Raw genomic sequence first — 15762 nt, 5'->3', positions numbered from 1 at the left:
CTACCTCCTCATCAGTTTGTGCTTTAAGTCATCCACACTTCCCACTGTACTACCACCCCAAAGTATATCCCTCTTGCTAAAAAATTGGTATGTGGCTGAGTGAGTTTCCATTACAACCAGCTGCTTGGTTATGAGTTGAATTGTTGTTTTTTCTTGCGCTGAATTCCTCACAAGTATACATCCTCTTTATGTGGCACCACAGCAGGGAACCTTACTTGAAGGTCCTGCTGTTCCTTTAGCTAGTTGCTTTAATGGTAGCCTTCATTTCGAGTGCTATGATCACATGTCCCCATACTGTCACTGTTGCAGCGCTGATCCAAAGCTTTTACAGGTGGTAGGTTTAATTTTACTGAATCCCACAAATTCTCTACATTGAGCTGTGAGTGATAGGCAGCAAACTAGATTCTATTTGGAGCCACACATCCTCTTCTCATCAGCGTACCAGGTGAGGCTACTGTGGGCATCTCCCATGTCCGGGTGGTTCTAGCATAGGGATGGATGTGAGGCGCCATATGAGACTCTCTTTTGAGCCTTGTATTTTTCTTACCATCAGCAGACAGACATAGCTACTGGGGCACTCCCATCACACCGCTGTGGTTGCTGGAGAGTCATGACAGAACGATCCGATGAAAAAGACTCCTTTCTGAGCCTCTATTCAGGTGCTAAGGATAGCTTCTTTTGGTGCCTCCCAATAAGTCTGGGCAGGTCTAAAAGGCCATGACCATGAGGTCTGTGGAGCCTTGCTGGCCCTATCAAGCACAGTAGGCATATGTTTTGTATATCGAACCAGTTTCTGTGGTAAATATAACTGTGAAACCTCAGGATACTCATGTGAAATATAAGTGCAATAACTGTGTTGACAACCTTGTGTGCACCTTGGCCTTATGTTTTCTGACACTTTGACTCTCATTATCTGCCTATATTGACCTAAATTAAGGCATTCCAATCACATAGGAGACAATTGGCCATTGAAGTATTTGTTCTGTCATACATTTTATTGCACTTGCCCCATAATATAATGACTTCTACTGATTATAGTGGGATTATTGTATGTTGCTATTCCTAACCATTTTAGTACCTACATAGTGATATTCTCACAATTGCATTACTCTTCTTTCTCACTATAGTCGTCATTCTTATATATTTAACCTTAGTCTCTGACTGCTGCAACATCAGCAGCTTACTTATTTTGATTCTACTCTCCAGTAATTCCCTTTTCGTCATCATGGCTGCAAGTAGTATGTCTCAGCCTCCACCCTTCCTAAATGAGATTGGAGAACCTGTACTGCCCTGAAAGCAGCTAGTAAGGATGTGTGAATCCTATTTAATTACAGTAGGAGTGGGCAATGTTTTCTGTTGTACAAACCGCATTTATTTTTTAGATAACATAGGTATACATGGAAGAAAAGTGTTTAAAGATCTACCAGAACCAGTGCAGGGAAGGACAGATAGATGTTTACCAGATCACATCACAAAATTGGTGAGGCATTGAGTGGCAAAATCACAAACTATCTAAAAGCATAAACCATGCAGAAATATGTGCTGGTGAAATTAGAGTGTCCAATGAATCCTTTAAAGTTACTGCAGATGTAAATAACATCTCCAATGCTAAATAATTTTGTAAAGTAAAATTGGTAGAAAGCACAATAGGAGAAGTTAAAATGTTTTATGTGCAGGAATAGCAATCACTTGGCTGAGAGTCACAAATGTTCCCTCACGACATGTGACTTGCAGGAAATGCAATAGGGTCTGTACAGGAATGGAAAACAAAACTGTTTATGTCTTAAGATCATAGGAAGAGGTAAAGAAAAAACAATGTTTTCCACAGTAATGTAATTTATCCCACCTATGACATCAGTCTTGGTGGTGTGACCTTTAAATTATTTGTGGATGTGTGTTCCCCATAGATAGAAAATTATTTGATGGTACCCTTGGAGAAAATAATTACACCTTGGACCTTCCTGACATAAATCCAGGTGGCTGTAACAGAGAGCCCATACATTTGAGTGCATGATGAAATTGCACAACTCCACTATGGGAAAAGTCTATATAACCAAACTTTAATCAAATCTACTGTGTTGGAAACACTAAAAAGACTTAGGAACCAGATTTGAACCCCAGATTAAAGAACAAGATGTATTAGTAAATAGGTCAGTTGCACGGATGGATGTGTGTGTTGAGTTCCCAGAAATTATCTTTGAAAACTGGGGACTGCTAATTTTTTTTTAACACAAAATTATGATGCATACCAATGCTGTTTCTGCAGAACACAAATCACACCCCATCTCTCTACTTATGAAAGGAACCATTGAGAAAAGAACAGTATAAGTTGGGGACACAAGAGTGATAGAGAAAATCGAGAGCTCAGAGTGGTTAGCCCGTAATGTAATTGGATCAAAAGATGGGCACACTAGTATACACCTTTGTGTTGAACTGAGGGAGTTAAACTCCAACATATGGAAAGAAGGAAATCCCCTGCAGATGATCAATGAAATGATAAGTTTCATTCATGATGCAAAATATTTCTGCATTCTCGACCTTTCCTTTAAATACCAGCAGGTAGCCCTTCATCCTGAAAGTGGGTCCCACACATCAATTCATAACTCCTTTTAGTGCAGTCAGATTTCATAGGATGCTGTCTGGGTTAGCAGCCACTGTATTCCAGCGAATGATTTAGCATATACTGCAAGGTCTACAAAAAGTCATGCATTTCCAAGACCACATTCTGATTTATTGTGGCTTGGTTGCAGAACATAATGACAGCCTAACGAAAATTCCTAACAACCTCAGGATGCAAGTCTTACCATTAAAATGAAAAAAGTGTAAGATTGAAGTAAAATCCGTTTGCTACCTTAGGAATAAGATCTTCGGGGAAGGGGCCAAACTAAAATACAACCTGGTTGATTTAGTAAAACAAGCGTTGTCTCCCTCTAAAAAAGACAAGCTTAAGTGGTTGTTTGGGACGGATGAAGTGTGTATCCAAATATTTCAAAAACTGCGCTGCCCAGGTCTGGCCCTTTAGAATCTAACTACAGAAAAGCATTCCATTTTTATAGAACCCTCAGTGCCCCCAAAAGAGGAAAATTCAATATTACATTTAAAACCGCACTCACCACCAATACCAGTGTCAGAGGAATTGAACATACTTCATCCCAAAATGTAGAAGGGACAACAATAGCAACTTTTACACCTAGGTGTCTCAGATAAGCTGCATGTAACTGTTCCAGGGTGGAAAAATAAGCACTAGCTTGCTTCTGAGTAACCAACCACTTTTTACCTACGGGGTTTAGCATTGACCTTAAGTTAGACCACAAGCCATAACGTATATGTGTTCTCAACTAAAGGGATTGAAAGTACCACTCTCCGGACTGCAAAATGAGTTTTAACTCTGCATGGTTACAATTTTAGAATGGAATCTGTTCTTGGTGTTAGAAATCATGCAGATGACCCAAATGCTTGTTGATGGTTGGGTACAGGGAATGATTTATTTATTTTTTATTTATTTATGTGCTTGTATAGCGCCAGAATTCAACCCCCAAAGGGGTATCTCCGCGCTTCCGCTTTAACAAAGGAGCTTAGACCTAGTTCTGAGCTGTAAGGAGGCTTGAGTAAGTATCTTAACAGATGGTAAATAGAAAGGTTTTTAAGGTCTTCTTAAAAGATTGAAAGTTAGTGGTATTTTTAAGGGTTGGGGTAGTGAATTCCATAAAATGGGGCCTTTGTAGGACAGGGCTCGCCCTCCCTGCCTAGCCTTTTTTATCCTTGGAACCTGAAGCTGTTGCTGACTGCTAGAGCGCAAGGTACGAATAGGTTTATAGGGAGTGAATTTTTCTTTTAAGTATTTGGGTCCATTGCCAAACAGACATTTGTGAATTGTGCAACAGATTTTGAATTTTACACGCTGCCTGATTGGCAACCAGTGAAGTTTGACCAAAAGAGGGCGTGAAGCAGAACTAGTCTCGCTGCGGTGTTTTGGACCACCTGTAGTCTCTGTAGTTGTTCTTCATTGGCCGAAATTAGCAAGCCATTACAATAGTCCAGTCTGCTGACTACCAAGGCCTGGACGAGAGTTTTCCTGTAGGAGTCTGATAAGAATGGGAAGACGCGTCGTAGCAGTCCAATGACCCGGAAGCAAGATCCTGCTACTTGGTTTGTGTGCTCTTCGAGCAAAAGTGTTTTGTCTAACCGCACACCGAGATTTTTTACAGTCTGTTTGGGTCTTGGTGTTGGTCCCAAATCCAGGGGCCACCATTCCGGGGACCACAAAAGTGTGGCCTCCCCGAACAGCATGACCTCTGTCTTGCTGATAATGCCAGAAGACTCAGAATCATCGGTGAATATTCCTGCAATCATTACAGATGAATGTGAAAGATGTTTGAAAGATGAAATTACCATGTCCTTAGTTATTTTTTACATATCTGTATTTTTAACCAAACTGCAGCAGTCATACATGTACAGGTGATATCAATAAATGGCAGTTTACAGCAGAGCACATATTTGTAATCTGGAAGGAGCAGTACATGGCTGTGTAGTACACAGTAGAATTACATATGTGTCTCTCATCCTTAGCATCTCACTCCGCCTCCCCCATGAGTGTGCCTACGCTGGTATCTAAATCATGTGGCTCAAGCTCATCTAGTTCAGGGTTCAAAAAGACATTACACAAATCCCTTCATTTACAAAGAGCCTCTTCCAATTTATCATCTCTTCTGCTTAATTTCATGTGGACGTCTTCTGCTAGAATCCATTCACACACATCCCAGTAGCAAGCATCCACATCGGGGGTACGCTGTCCCATCCATGATATGGCAACCCTACGCTTCGCCAGTACCAAGAGTAACTGCAACAGTTTGTAAGCTTTCTTGTGCCCCTTAGGTTTCCTAATGTGTCCCAATAAACAGTGCAATGGCGAACCCTCAACTTGTGGTCCTGTGGAGGAAATCAACCCAGTCTCTCCACAACGTGAGCAAGCATCTGAACGGGCTGGGGTAATAGGATGAAGTTTCACTGGTGTCATATAAGTACGATGTAGAAAATTGTAATGCACCAATTTAAAACTTGCATTGCAGGATACTGTATGGATAAGCGCGCTTATGGCTATCCATGTCTTGTCATCTAGGGGTGAGGCCAAGTCTGTGTCCCACGCCGCCCTTGTCCTAGAGGGCACCAGTTGCATTCGTCCTCATTGCGTTATATAGGAGAGAGCTCAATCTGTGTCCATAGCCACAGGTGATTAATATATCTAAAGTGTGTGTTGTCTATGGAATAGCGGGGTATACGGGCCAAGTCGATTTAACTTTTTCTCTCAGTCCTGCGTAGTGTAGATGGTGGCCATCTACCAGCTCAAAGTTTCCACATGCCTGCTCATATTTATTGAATGCTTCACCTGGGTAAAGGTCGGCTAACAATTTGCAGACCCCCTCCGCACCTGAAATGACATGGGAGCCATCATTTTCCACACTGGTGCCAGAATCCGTATAGGAAGCTCACCAGATGCTCGCAGTATGATGGACTATGTAAGGCACATCATCCAAAGCCCCTGCACTCCCCATCAGTGCCACAGGGAGTTTGTCCGCAAGGACACATTCTGCCAGCAGTCTCTTCTCCCAGTTATCCCCTTGGTCAGGCCACCGGGTCATGTGCTGTAAGTGCACCACGTAGTAATATAAGTCCAGTCTTAGTGTCTCCAGTCCCCACTCCTGGGGGCAGAGTACTCAAGGCCATCCTGATACGACAACCTGTCCAAATACCATGTCCTTAGTTAAAGATAAACTTTTGAATGGATGAAGTGAGAAATGCAAGGAATTATTGGATAAACGGTATTACAATATGAGAAACGAGTTGTCCATAGAATGGGATCTTATCACGAGATCTGAAAAAGTTGTCCCTGGTATCGGATTGCAGCTATTGCTCATGAAGACCACATGGTGTGGAGTCTCATGAAGAATAAAGTAAGAGCCGGATACTGGTTCCATAATATGGACTACATTCTAGAAAACAAGGTGAGAGATTCCTATACTTGTGGTGTGAGCAACAAAACAAAATGTCTTCCTAGATCCTTGTTTACTCTTGTTCAAGTACCAACCAAACCCTGGGATTAGGGTTGGATATTTTTGACCCCATTAATTGACTCCTAACAAGTACATGTTTGTATTGGTAGATTATAAATCTCACAGTGTCACTATCAGATTAGTTAACAACATTAACACCAAGACACTCTTAGCCTTCCTGATTGACACACTTTCAGTTGATGGTATTCTAAGCACCATTGACATTGACAATGGTGTTCAGTTTGTAACTAAAGAGATGATAGAGTTTTTTAAATAATTGTCTATTTCCCAAATCAGGACACCATTGTATTGCTCCATGGCCAATATCCTCATCGAAAGAACAAACAGAATAATAAAATAATGTATTGAATTGCCTCATGCAGCACCTGCTACCACACCACAGCTCATTCGGTGTCAGGCATTTTACCTTCGGTATCACTCAGGGATAGAAAACCAGGTATAAACCCCGATTTGTTAAATGGTGGTCACACTGTGTGGGTCCATAGGGACACAATTACTGATGAAATAAAACATCAGGAACTATACAAGGAATGGTATCGCAACAAAAGAAGAGTAACAAACCCTAATTGGAGTGTATGACAATAGGTAGTTTTTAAAAGAACTCCAATGAACCAGAACAAGATCAATGTACTTTCTAATCCTTGGAGAATTAAACAGAAATGTGGTGGTTCTGGAGGATAAGTGCATCTGGAGAATGGGTTGATTAGCCAATTATTCACACATCTCTATCTCTCCTCCATATGATGAGAAAGGTGTTGTAATTTAGATTAATTCACTCCTTATCCTTCCCCACCAATCCCACTGTTGCCCTTTAGAGTGTTCTGGGAGAAGTGAAACTCATTTAGAAAGCTAGAGTTAGGGAAAAATGACAGCTGTGTTGAAGTGTTAAAGTGAAGAAATTGGAGGAATATTTAGTGAAGAACTTCAAGCTTAATGCACCTACCTGATCTGGATGTAACTTACCTGCATCATCCTTCTTTGAATCAAGTATTTTGGAGTAATATTTGAGATCAAGGATTTAGACTTTGATATTTGTACAGAATTACTGGAGTCATCCACGTATTAATAACTCTAACTTTGCACTTCTACTTCCATGAGAGGAACAAGAAGAATCTTTAGTTTGCACAGACGTTGTTTGTATTTATTTTGAGTCACATATCATATTAGGTATAGACAGTGGTGAAAAGCAAGGAGAAAAAGTGCCATACTAATGTGTATTAATAATGTGACAGATAATGAACTTGTAACATTGAGATTCCTTCACATCACAGAATTAATTTACAAATTATTGAAGGTAGCTTTCTATAGACAGACCTGTATTGCAAGTCTGTGTTTTTGCATCCATCATCGGGGATTTCCTTTGTACTTCAACTATATTAAATCACAGAGTTTCAACTAACTGTAGAGACTTAGAGATAAGAAACTGTGACATGGTATCTCATATGTGATGTCAACAATAGTGAATTGGAATTGAAATAAAAAACTGAAAGAGTTCATTCTTGTTTTAGATATCAATGCAAGAGCCCACCTGTAAGAACAAGGAGAGAGGATATTTCCAGAGTCTCAGTGTATCTCTTTCCGATGTTTAAAAAGAGCAATAGTAAATAAATACTCCAACACGGCGAGTTCAGAAAATATATCTCGTGGTTACAATCAGAAAGGCAAACATCTCTTTCCGACATTTCAAGAGTGGGGAGAGTCTTCGTGAATCAGACCTCCAACAAAGCGAGTTAAGAAATAAGTCGTAGTCTTCAAAGCTTCCTGCACACAGCGGCCGGCCGATAAACTCGCTTTGTTGGAGGAAAGAGACTACTGTCTTTCTGACTGAGATCGCCAGGCATGGCTTTCTCCCATAAATGTTATCGATACAGAGGTTTTCTCCTTAACCGAAATATGAGCTTATCAGTGAGGCCCTTTCTGTTTTTTGAATATACGATTACTCTGGTTCAAGTTAATCACCGAACTAGATTAGAGGGATTTGTTTTAACAAACAACTGTATGTCCTGAAGATGGTCTGACGGATGAACCCACCAAAACAGACCGAAACGTCGACTGTTACATCCATTTCCCTAGCATTTGAGTTGTCTGAGGAATTGTTCTCTATTGCTTTAGATAAATCTTCTTCCCTATATACTTTTGGAATGGTTGTTTACACTCATGATTTGTAGGCTCTTTTATGTATCCTCCATCATGGTGTTTTATTGTCTTTAAATGTACCCCTTACATTTCTGTTTCACATTAAAACTGTGTTTCTAGAAAAAAAGATATACCCGTGTTTCTCTAACTGCTCTGCTGAATATTCATTCTATGCATATGTACATTGATGTTTAGATATTTTCAACGTTCAGTCACCATTTGGGGCTCAAAGTATTAGTAACAAGTTCATAATAAATTTGACTAAGATTCGTGAATAAAATCCCTGGATCTCTACCTAACCTTTGCTTATCTGCCCAAGCCTCCAAGGGTGTATTGGATTTCCCACTTTTTTGTTACAAGCTTGACAAACAGCCTTTGATTCAGGATCGGAGAAGTGAGATAGACAACTAAGCCATCCAGTCATGAGCAAGCAATTTACCTAATGCCTATTCAACATTTTTGTAATGTATTGGAGACAATTGCTTTTGCCAGCAGTCACATTAAACTATCTGCAGCTGGGACTTAAGAACCGTCCCTTCCATTATGAGATTGGCATTGCTGACATGGATTCTAAAGCATTTCTTCTGCCTGAAATTTACCATGTAACCCATCATTCCCATATAATAGGTGAGCATTAGAACCAAAAAACACAAAAAGTAGTTAAAACATCAGAGAGGGACACACATCTTTTTAAAGTAGTAGTGGAAACACAAACTACATTGAATTATAACAGATTACATGTTTGAACATTTTTGAACGAATGTTTGTTTGACCTCATTGTTGCCTTTCTCAAAGTAGCTTTTTCTCATTCAAAACGTCCCCGTATTTCTTGTCTCACTTAGAGGTTTTGGCACATGGATCTAGACAATAACTCTGTGGCCTCGAGGTTTAAGGTCTGTGGGTTACCTGGTTTAAAATACTGACTTACAGGTTTGAAAAAGAACTTTCATCACTGAAACAATACACTCAACAAATTAGGCAGATGTACTTTTTGTGTCTAGAAACAATCTATAGACAGAAAATCCATTCTAGCCCTCCCTGTAAACTGTTCTGCCCCTTGCAGTGTGTAGAAACACTTCTACATTCAAGTGGTCCTCAGCTTTTAGCAGAGCTGGTCCTCCAGCTGACTTTCCACATAGATGCCAAAAGAGATAGGCTATATATATTGCCTTTCATGTCAACTTCTTTTTGATTTTCTAGGGTCTCATTTCCAGATATAAAATGTGTATATGAGAATGACTAAAGGGAGCCCTATGGACAGGAAATGTGCCTGAAATGTGCCTGAACGTTTCCAAAATAATGTAATGTGTCTCTTTGGCAGGTTTGCTTGGGTTTTGAGATATATTGTGACATCATTCACTTAATGCCCTTTTTCAAAGTCCCAGTAGTGCTCTACCATCAACAGGTAACATAACATAACAGACACATTACAGCTAACCCTGTAATATGATAATATTGCCTGCCATTGAGGAGTTCTAGTGACAACATAAACCATGTAGCTGATGGCCAAGTGGTTGATAAATGTTATCGCAACCACAATAGGGCAATATTCAACCATATGACACGTTACCCCTCATGTATTTATATATAATATGTTTATTTGGGGAAGGTGGACTTGAAAAGCTATTTTCTTCAACGAACAGCTAATAATGGGAACAGATTGGCATTAACATTTTTAGGTTTACCTCTGATAAATAAAGTGTCGATAAAATAATGGACAATGGCAAGGGTCAGTGTATTAAAAAGATTCTATGGCAGCAGCACAAAAACTATTATATTTAAATTCAACGGATGACAAGAATACTTTGAGAAAACATGCTGCATAATTTCCCATTTTGCAGCACATCATTTAAAATTTCTGCATAATGCCAGTGACCATGAGAATGGTAAAGCTCAGTAGAGTAGTCTAGAGGCTATAATTTTGATGATGAAACAGATTCCTTGTAATATATGTATATATATTTCATAAAAAGAGTCTTAAAGTAGATGATTGCTTTCAAACATAAATGCTGGTGCCAATGGAGAGCTGGGAGAACTGTCAATAATGCTCAAAAGAGTCAATGATGTAAATGGCACTCCATTGCTGCAAAATTACACGAGTTTACTGAGGTGCACGACAAGACGTTTCGACTTGCCGGAAGCCTTTGTTAAGTGAAGTGCTAAATTAACCTTAGATACACATGATGAAATAAACATAGGTATGCAGACAGACAGAAATTCTTTATTGTGCAGTTAATTAAAACCATTACAATATTCCAAAGCATAAAATATATTAACTTCATGTGCTGTTATAAAATAAATATAAACAATTAAAATAGACATATTTAAAATTTTATTTCAATTTACAGGATGGTTTTTTTTTCTCTTGTATATGAGGAATAAACCGTAAGAATTGTTAAATTATAGTTTTAGCCTATGTTGTTCTTTCATTAAATTCTCAAAATAGGTTAAAAATGTAATTATTTAACAGATTAATTGTGGGTCCTTTAAGCCGAGAATTTTTAATATTGCCGATCTGCAGGTGCGATACCTATTTCATTAAACTTTCACCTGAGCAAATCCCGGCGGCAGCACCCTAACACCGGACTGATACATATCAAATGTATAACGTCCTATACTGATGCTCCACATAGATTACACTCTTTTGGGCCAGGGGTCCTCCAAATCGGTTGATCAACATTCGATGTCAGTTTCCCCATACGCAACTCCAAATACCTAGTTTTCAGGTGAGGCGGGAAAGTGAGGCCCAGGTGTACTGCTGATTCAGGCCTCATATAAGCTTATAAGACCATCCATGCATGCGCACGTCGACTTAAGATTGCTTTATCATCGATTAGTGAATGCAGTTTTGCCACTTTTTTCATAATCTGCTGAAAGGATGTCCCGGGTAGTTTCCGTTGCCAAAGATCTGCCATCTTAGTTATTTCCAAAGAAATATTTAGGTACTTTGCATACTGTGATTTTGGATCATTTTTTTAAGGCTTCCCAGAGTGCTGAATTCATTTCTAGGTCACGATTAAGCCATATTTTGTACCAACATGTTATTGTCTCATACCTTTTGTGGAGTAGTTGTTGTTGTAATCCAAACTCTAGGCGTACCTGAGCAGGTGAGGCATCACATGGCAACCTAAATATTAATAATAATAAACTTCTTTATTCGGCTTTTTCACAAGAAAAACCATTAAAGAACAATTTTTACAAAAGAAAGTACAACATACATTTTAACTCTAAAATACCAATGTAAAACATCGATTCTGAATTTCATACAAAAGCAAAGACCATTTCATTTCATCAGAGATAACGTTACGCAATTGTTAATTATAAATTTTGTCAATGCTTCATGATACATTTTAAAAGGTTGAGAACAATGTAGCAGACAGTTTCAGATTCAAGCATTTGGAGTCTAAGAAATGCCGGTCTGCATTGTCTAAAACCCCAGCTTCTCATTGTTGGAAGTAGCCAAATTTTTCTGTGTGAGTGGTGGAATTTGCAAAACATGATCACATGTAGATAAGACTGATTGGATGTTTCATCGCAGGGGCATGGGGGGAGAATTGAATCCCATGCATTATTCAAAGGAAACGTGACCAATCTAAAAAAAGTGTTCAGGCTAAATCTTGTCATCAGCATTCTTTCATAAGTTGTCATCTGCAGTGTTAAATACGGATGAATGCCATATGTTGTTTGGACCATGTTTGCATGAATGACCGAGGGTTTTGAGGACTCAGATGCCAGTCTCAATGTCTCTAAGTGACGGAGAGCTTGTTGTTTTAGTTCGTTCGGGAGATCAATTATGGACTCTGGGTGAAGATAGTATTTCATAAGCCCAATATCTTTAAAAAAAATTCTAATATAGGAAAGCCATCTTACTTTGGAAGACTTGTCTAAAGTCATTGTATCCAGAACAATGGACTGGGTCAGCAGGTTTTTGTCGGATGTCCAAATGCGCCGCCACAGCATCAACGGTTGAATCCTAATCAAGTCCTCCAAGTAAGGGATTCCTAATTCTAGGTGGGAAGCATAAGAAGAAGTGCCTTTTGGCGTAGCCAAAAGGAATCTTAAAAAGGTGTTTTCTGCTACCTGGATAGGGCTCGTATTCGTGTGTCCCCAGACTCCTGCTCCATACAACGCTATAGCCTGACATTTGGCGCTATACATTTTCAATAGCTCCACTGGGGCCCTTCTCCCCAGTCTCTGGGAGAAACTCATTAGGGCCGCTATTGATCTTTTGAACAGGTGGCATCTTGTCTCTACAGCTGGTTTCCATGTCAGTTGATCGTCTATCATGATACCAAGGTACGGATACTGGCCAGTAACCTCAAGTTTTTGTTTGCCGAGGTAGATTTCTTTTACTCTTTTTTTCCTGTTACCTGATATCATGACAAACATCTTCTTCACGTTTACCTGTAGGTCAAGACCACCCATAAAGGTAGTATATCTGTTTAGGGAGTTCTGAAGCTCTCGCGGGGTACGCGCGAGGAGGGCAGCATTGTCAGCGTAGAGCAGAGCGGGAATCAGGCACTGTCTTATACGTGGGAGGTCCTGGGCCCCCCTCAATAGCCCCTTCTCCAAACCGTTGGTGTAAAGTGAGAAGAGGAAGGGGGCCAGGACACATCCTTGCCTGACTCCCCGCTCCACTCCAAACGGTGCTGTCAGCTCGCCGTTCAGGCCGTAGCGTACTCTGGCCGAGGCTCCTGTGTAGAGTTCTCTCAGGAAATCTAAGAGGGGGGGTTCGACTCCCATATGGCGTAGAACCGTCCATAGCTTTGAATGCGAAACGCAGTCAAAGGCTGCGGACAGGTCCACATAAACCATATATATCGTGTTCTCCTTGGCCTGCGTGTATTTGCCCATTATTAAACTGAGATTAAGGGCCTGTTCTACCGTTCCGAACCCCTCTCGGAAACCGAATTGGAGGTCGGAAATAATGCCCCTCTCCTCACCCCACTGCTGGAGTCGATCCAAGATTACTCTCCCCACAACTTTGCCGATCGAGTCCAGCAGTGAGATGGGGCGGTAACATTTCACATCTTGGCGGTCCCCCTTTTTAAAGATGGGGACCATTATGGATTTAGTCCAAGAGTTCAAGACTCCGTAGTTTACAACAGCTGTACATACTCTTGTAATAATAGGTGCCCAAAGATCTAGGTTGTGTTTGAAGAAGTCCACAGGGACTCCGTCGGGCCCTGGGGCTTTCCCTATTTTACTTGATTCTAGGGCCACTACCAGATCGGGTATATCAAAAAGGAGCTAGATTGGGTATTGTACATTTGGAGGCATATTTTCGGAATCGACGGCAGTTGAGTTATTTTTAAAAATCTTCGAGAAATGAGCCACCCATGTGCTTTCGTCAATGGCTACTTCGATCTTGGGGATGTTATTATCAGTAAGGTAAGGAGCCCTGACCGTTCGCCAGAAAGCCTCGCTATTTTTTAAAACGGCGCTCTTATGCAGGTCTTCCCAGAGTTTCTGTTTTAGTTCTTTAACTCGTAGCTTACGTTCCCCTGAGTATTGGCGTCTAAAAAGTTGAATCTGTCCCGTGTCCCTAGGTTTGTTTTGTAGGGCAAGTTTTAATTTGGTGTGGGCTATAGTGCAATTGTGATTAAACCACCCTCTTTTTGTTGTTTTTTTGGACGTTGCTTTATGTGATAGTAGTTCTTTAATTTTCTCTAAGATTTGTTTACAATTATTTAAAACTTCTTTGTGAGTTGCCGAGAGGTCTAAGCATTTTATTATATTTGTGTAGGCAAACTCAACCACTTTTTTTGTATTTCATTGGGATTTATTTTTTCCCATTTAATAGTATAACCATTCTGTTTTCCTACCTCTAATTTATTCTGGGCCAGAGTATTAGCTATGACTGTGTTTTGTGGCTTATGATCAGGTAAATGGAGATGGATCCTCAACGCAGAATGATCGCTCAATAAGTTTTCAATGACCTGGAAATCTTTGGCTATATCTAATAGGCCAGGGGACAGTAAGATGTAATCAACCGTAGTTTGGTGGCCTCTGCCCACATAAGTTGGATTAAGAGAATTTGAGTCCGCAATTGGTTGGTTAGCAATTTGGAGATCCAGGTCAGAGAGCAGGTTGTTAAGGACGTTCCCCGCCTTAGTATGCGTGAAGTGCACTAAAGGCGCCTCGTGTCCGTCCACGATCCCACAACAGTGTGGATTCGCCAGTGGGCAAGGATGAAGATTGAAATCTCCTCCCCATAATGGGTGAATTGCCCCATTACTACCTTTCCATTGATAATATTGGCTTAATCTCTCTTTTAAGTTTCTGAGAAGAATCATGAATTGATCTTCCTGTAGATTATTGTAGAGATTAATTAAAAGAACAGTCTCCTTGTTTTTGTTTGCAAAGGATAGTGAAAGAAATTGATAATTAGGATCAGAGTAAATGATCGATACTTTTAAATTATTCAGGGTATTTGCTATATACGTTATTAACCCACCTTTGGGCCTACCTATTTTATTTCTCAGTGCTGGTATAAAATATGTTTTATAGCCTGGTAAGTGAAGCTCCGTTGTTAGCCATGACTCCTGGAGGCTAATTATTTTGTACGGTTCTAAAAAGTTTTGGGCCGTCCCATCCTCGATCTTTGAACGCAGACCCGCTACGTTCCAGAATAGGATTGGTATGAGATGTATGTCGTCTTTTAATGCTACTCCTATTTTCGATGGCGAAGGATGGCTCATGTTTGGAATGGGGTATGTTAGATTATGGTTTATAGGTTCAGTTCCCGTTGATGGTCAATCGACCATTTCGAGTCCACTGAATCTATTGGACAGCGGGATGTTGTACCATGATTCCCACCTTGGTGGCTCACGGTGTGCCATCCTTGGTACATGTGGTCTCCATTCTTCCCAACCACCACCCTGGTGGCGTGGTCCCACTGGCTGCCAAAGATTATCTTGCTCATAATATCTGGGGGCCCCATAGTATCTATTGTTTCGAACGTCGACCTGTCGGGGGACAGGTGCAAGCCAAGGAGGATCATAGTCCTGGGCGAAACCAGTTACTTGTCTATAAGGGTAGAAGAAGGAAAGTGACTTAACACTAATTCCTCCCTTTGCATCCGTGTCTTCCCACGAGCAGATGTAGTCTGCTATACGGGGGTCTTCGAAGGTGATCACGATGCAGTCCCCTGGGATCGTTTTTCTGGTTTTGCCCACCCAAGATGTTCTACGTACTGACCGAATCCTTCCATGCCAAGTCGAAGGCATGGGTCAATTGGTCTGTAGCCAATGTCGTGCCTTGTTTATCAGGGACCAGCCGGGTTCCACAGTGTGGCCTTCTAACTCTGGAACGCCAGTCATAACCACTACAAAAGGTGAGGCTTCGGGTGGCAGTTCAAGTGGAATTCTAACCTCTCCGGTGTTTCTCAAGGTATTTCTATTAGCTTTAGGGGCCAATGATTGAGGCACCAATGTTTTGGGTGGTGGTTTATTTGTGGTCTTATTGTTTGCTGCCACTGAGTTTGGTGCAGATGTAGTTGGTGTCTGTAGGTTCCCCTGAGACTGAGGAAAAGGTACCTTAGTAGTTGGAGTTG

Source organism: Lissotriton helveticus, chromosome 2_1, assembly GCF_964261635.1.
Source record: "Lissotriton helveticus chromosome 2_1, aLisHel1.1, whole genome shotgun sequence".
Taxonomy (NCBI): Eukaryota; Metazoa; Chordata; class Amphibia; order Caudata; family Salamandridae; genus Lissotriton; species Lissotriton helveticus.
This window is presented reverse-complemented; position numbering follows the sequence as displayed.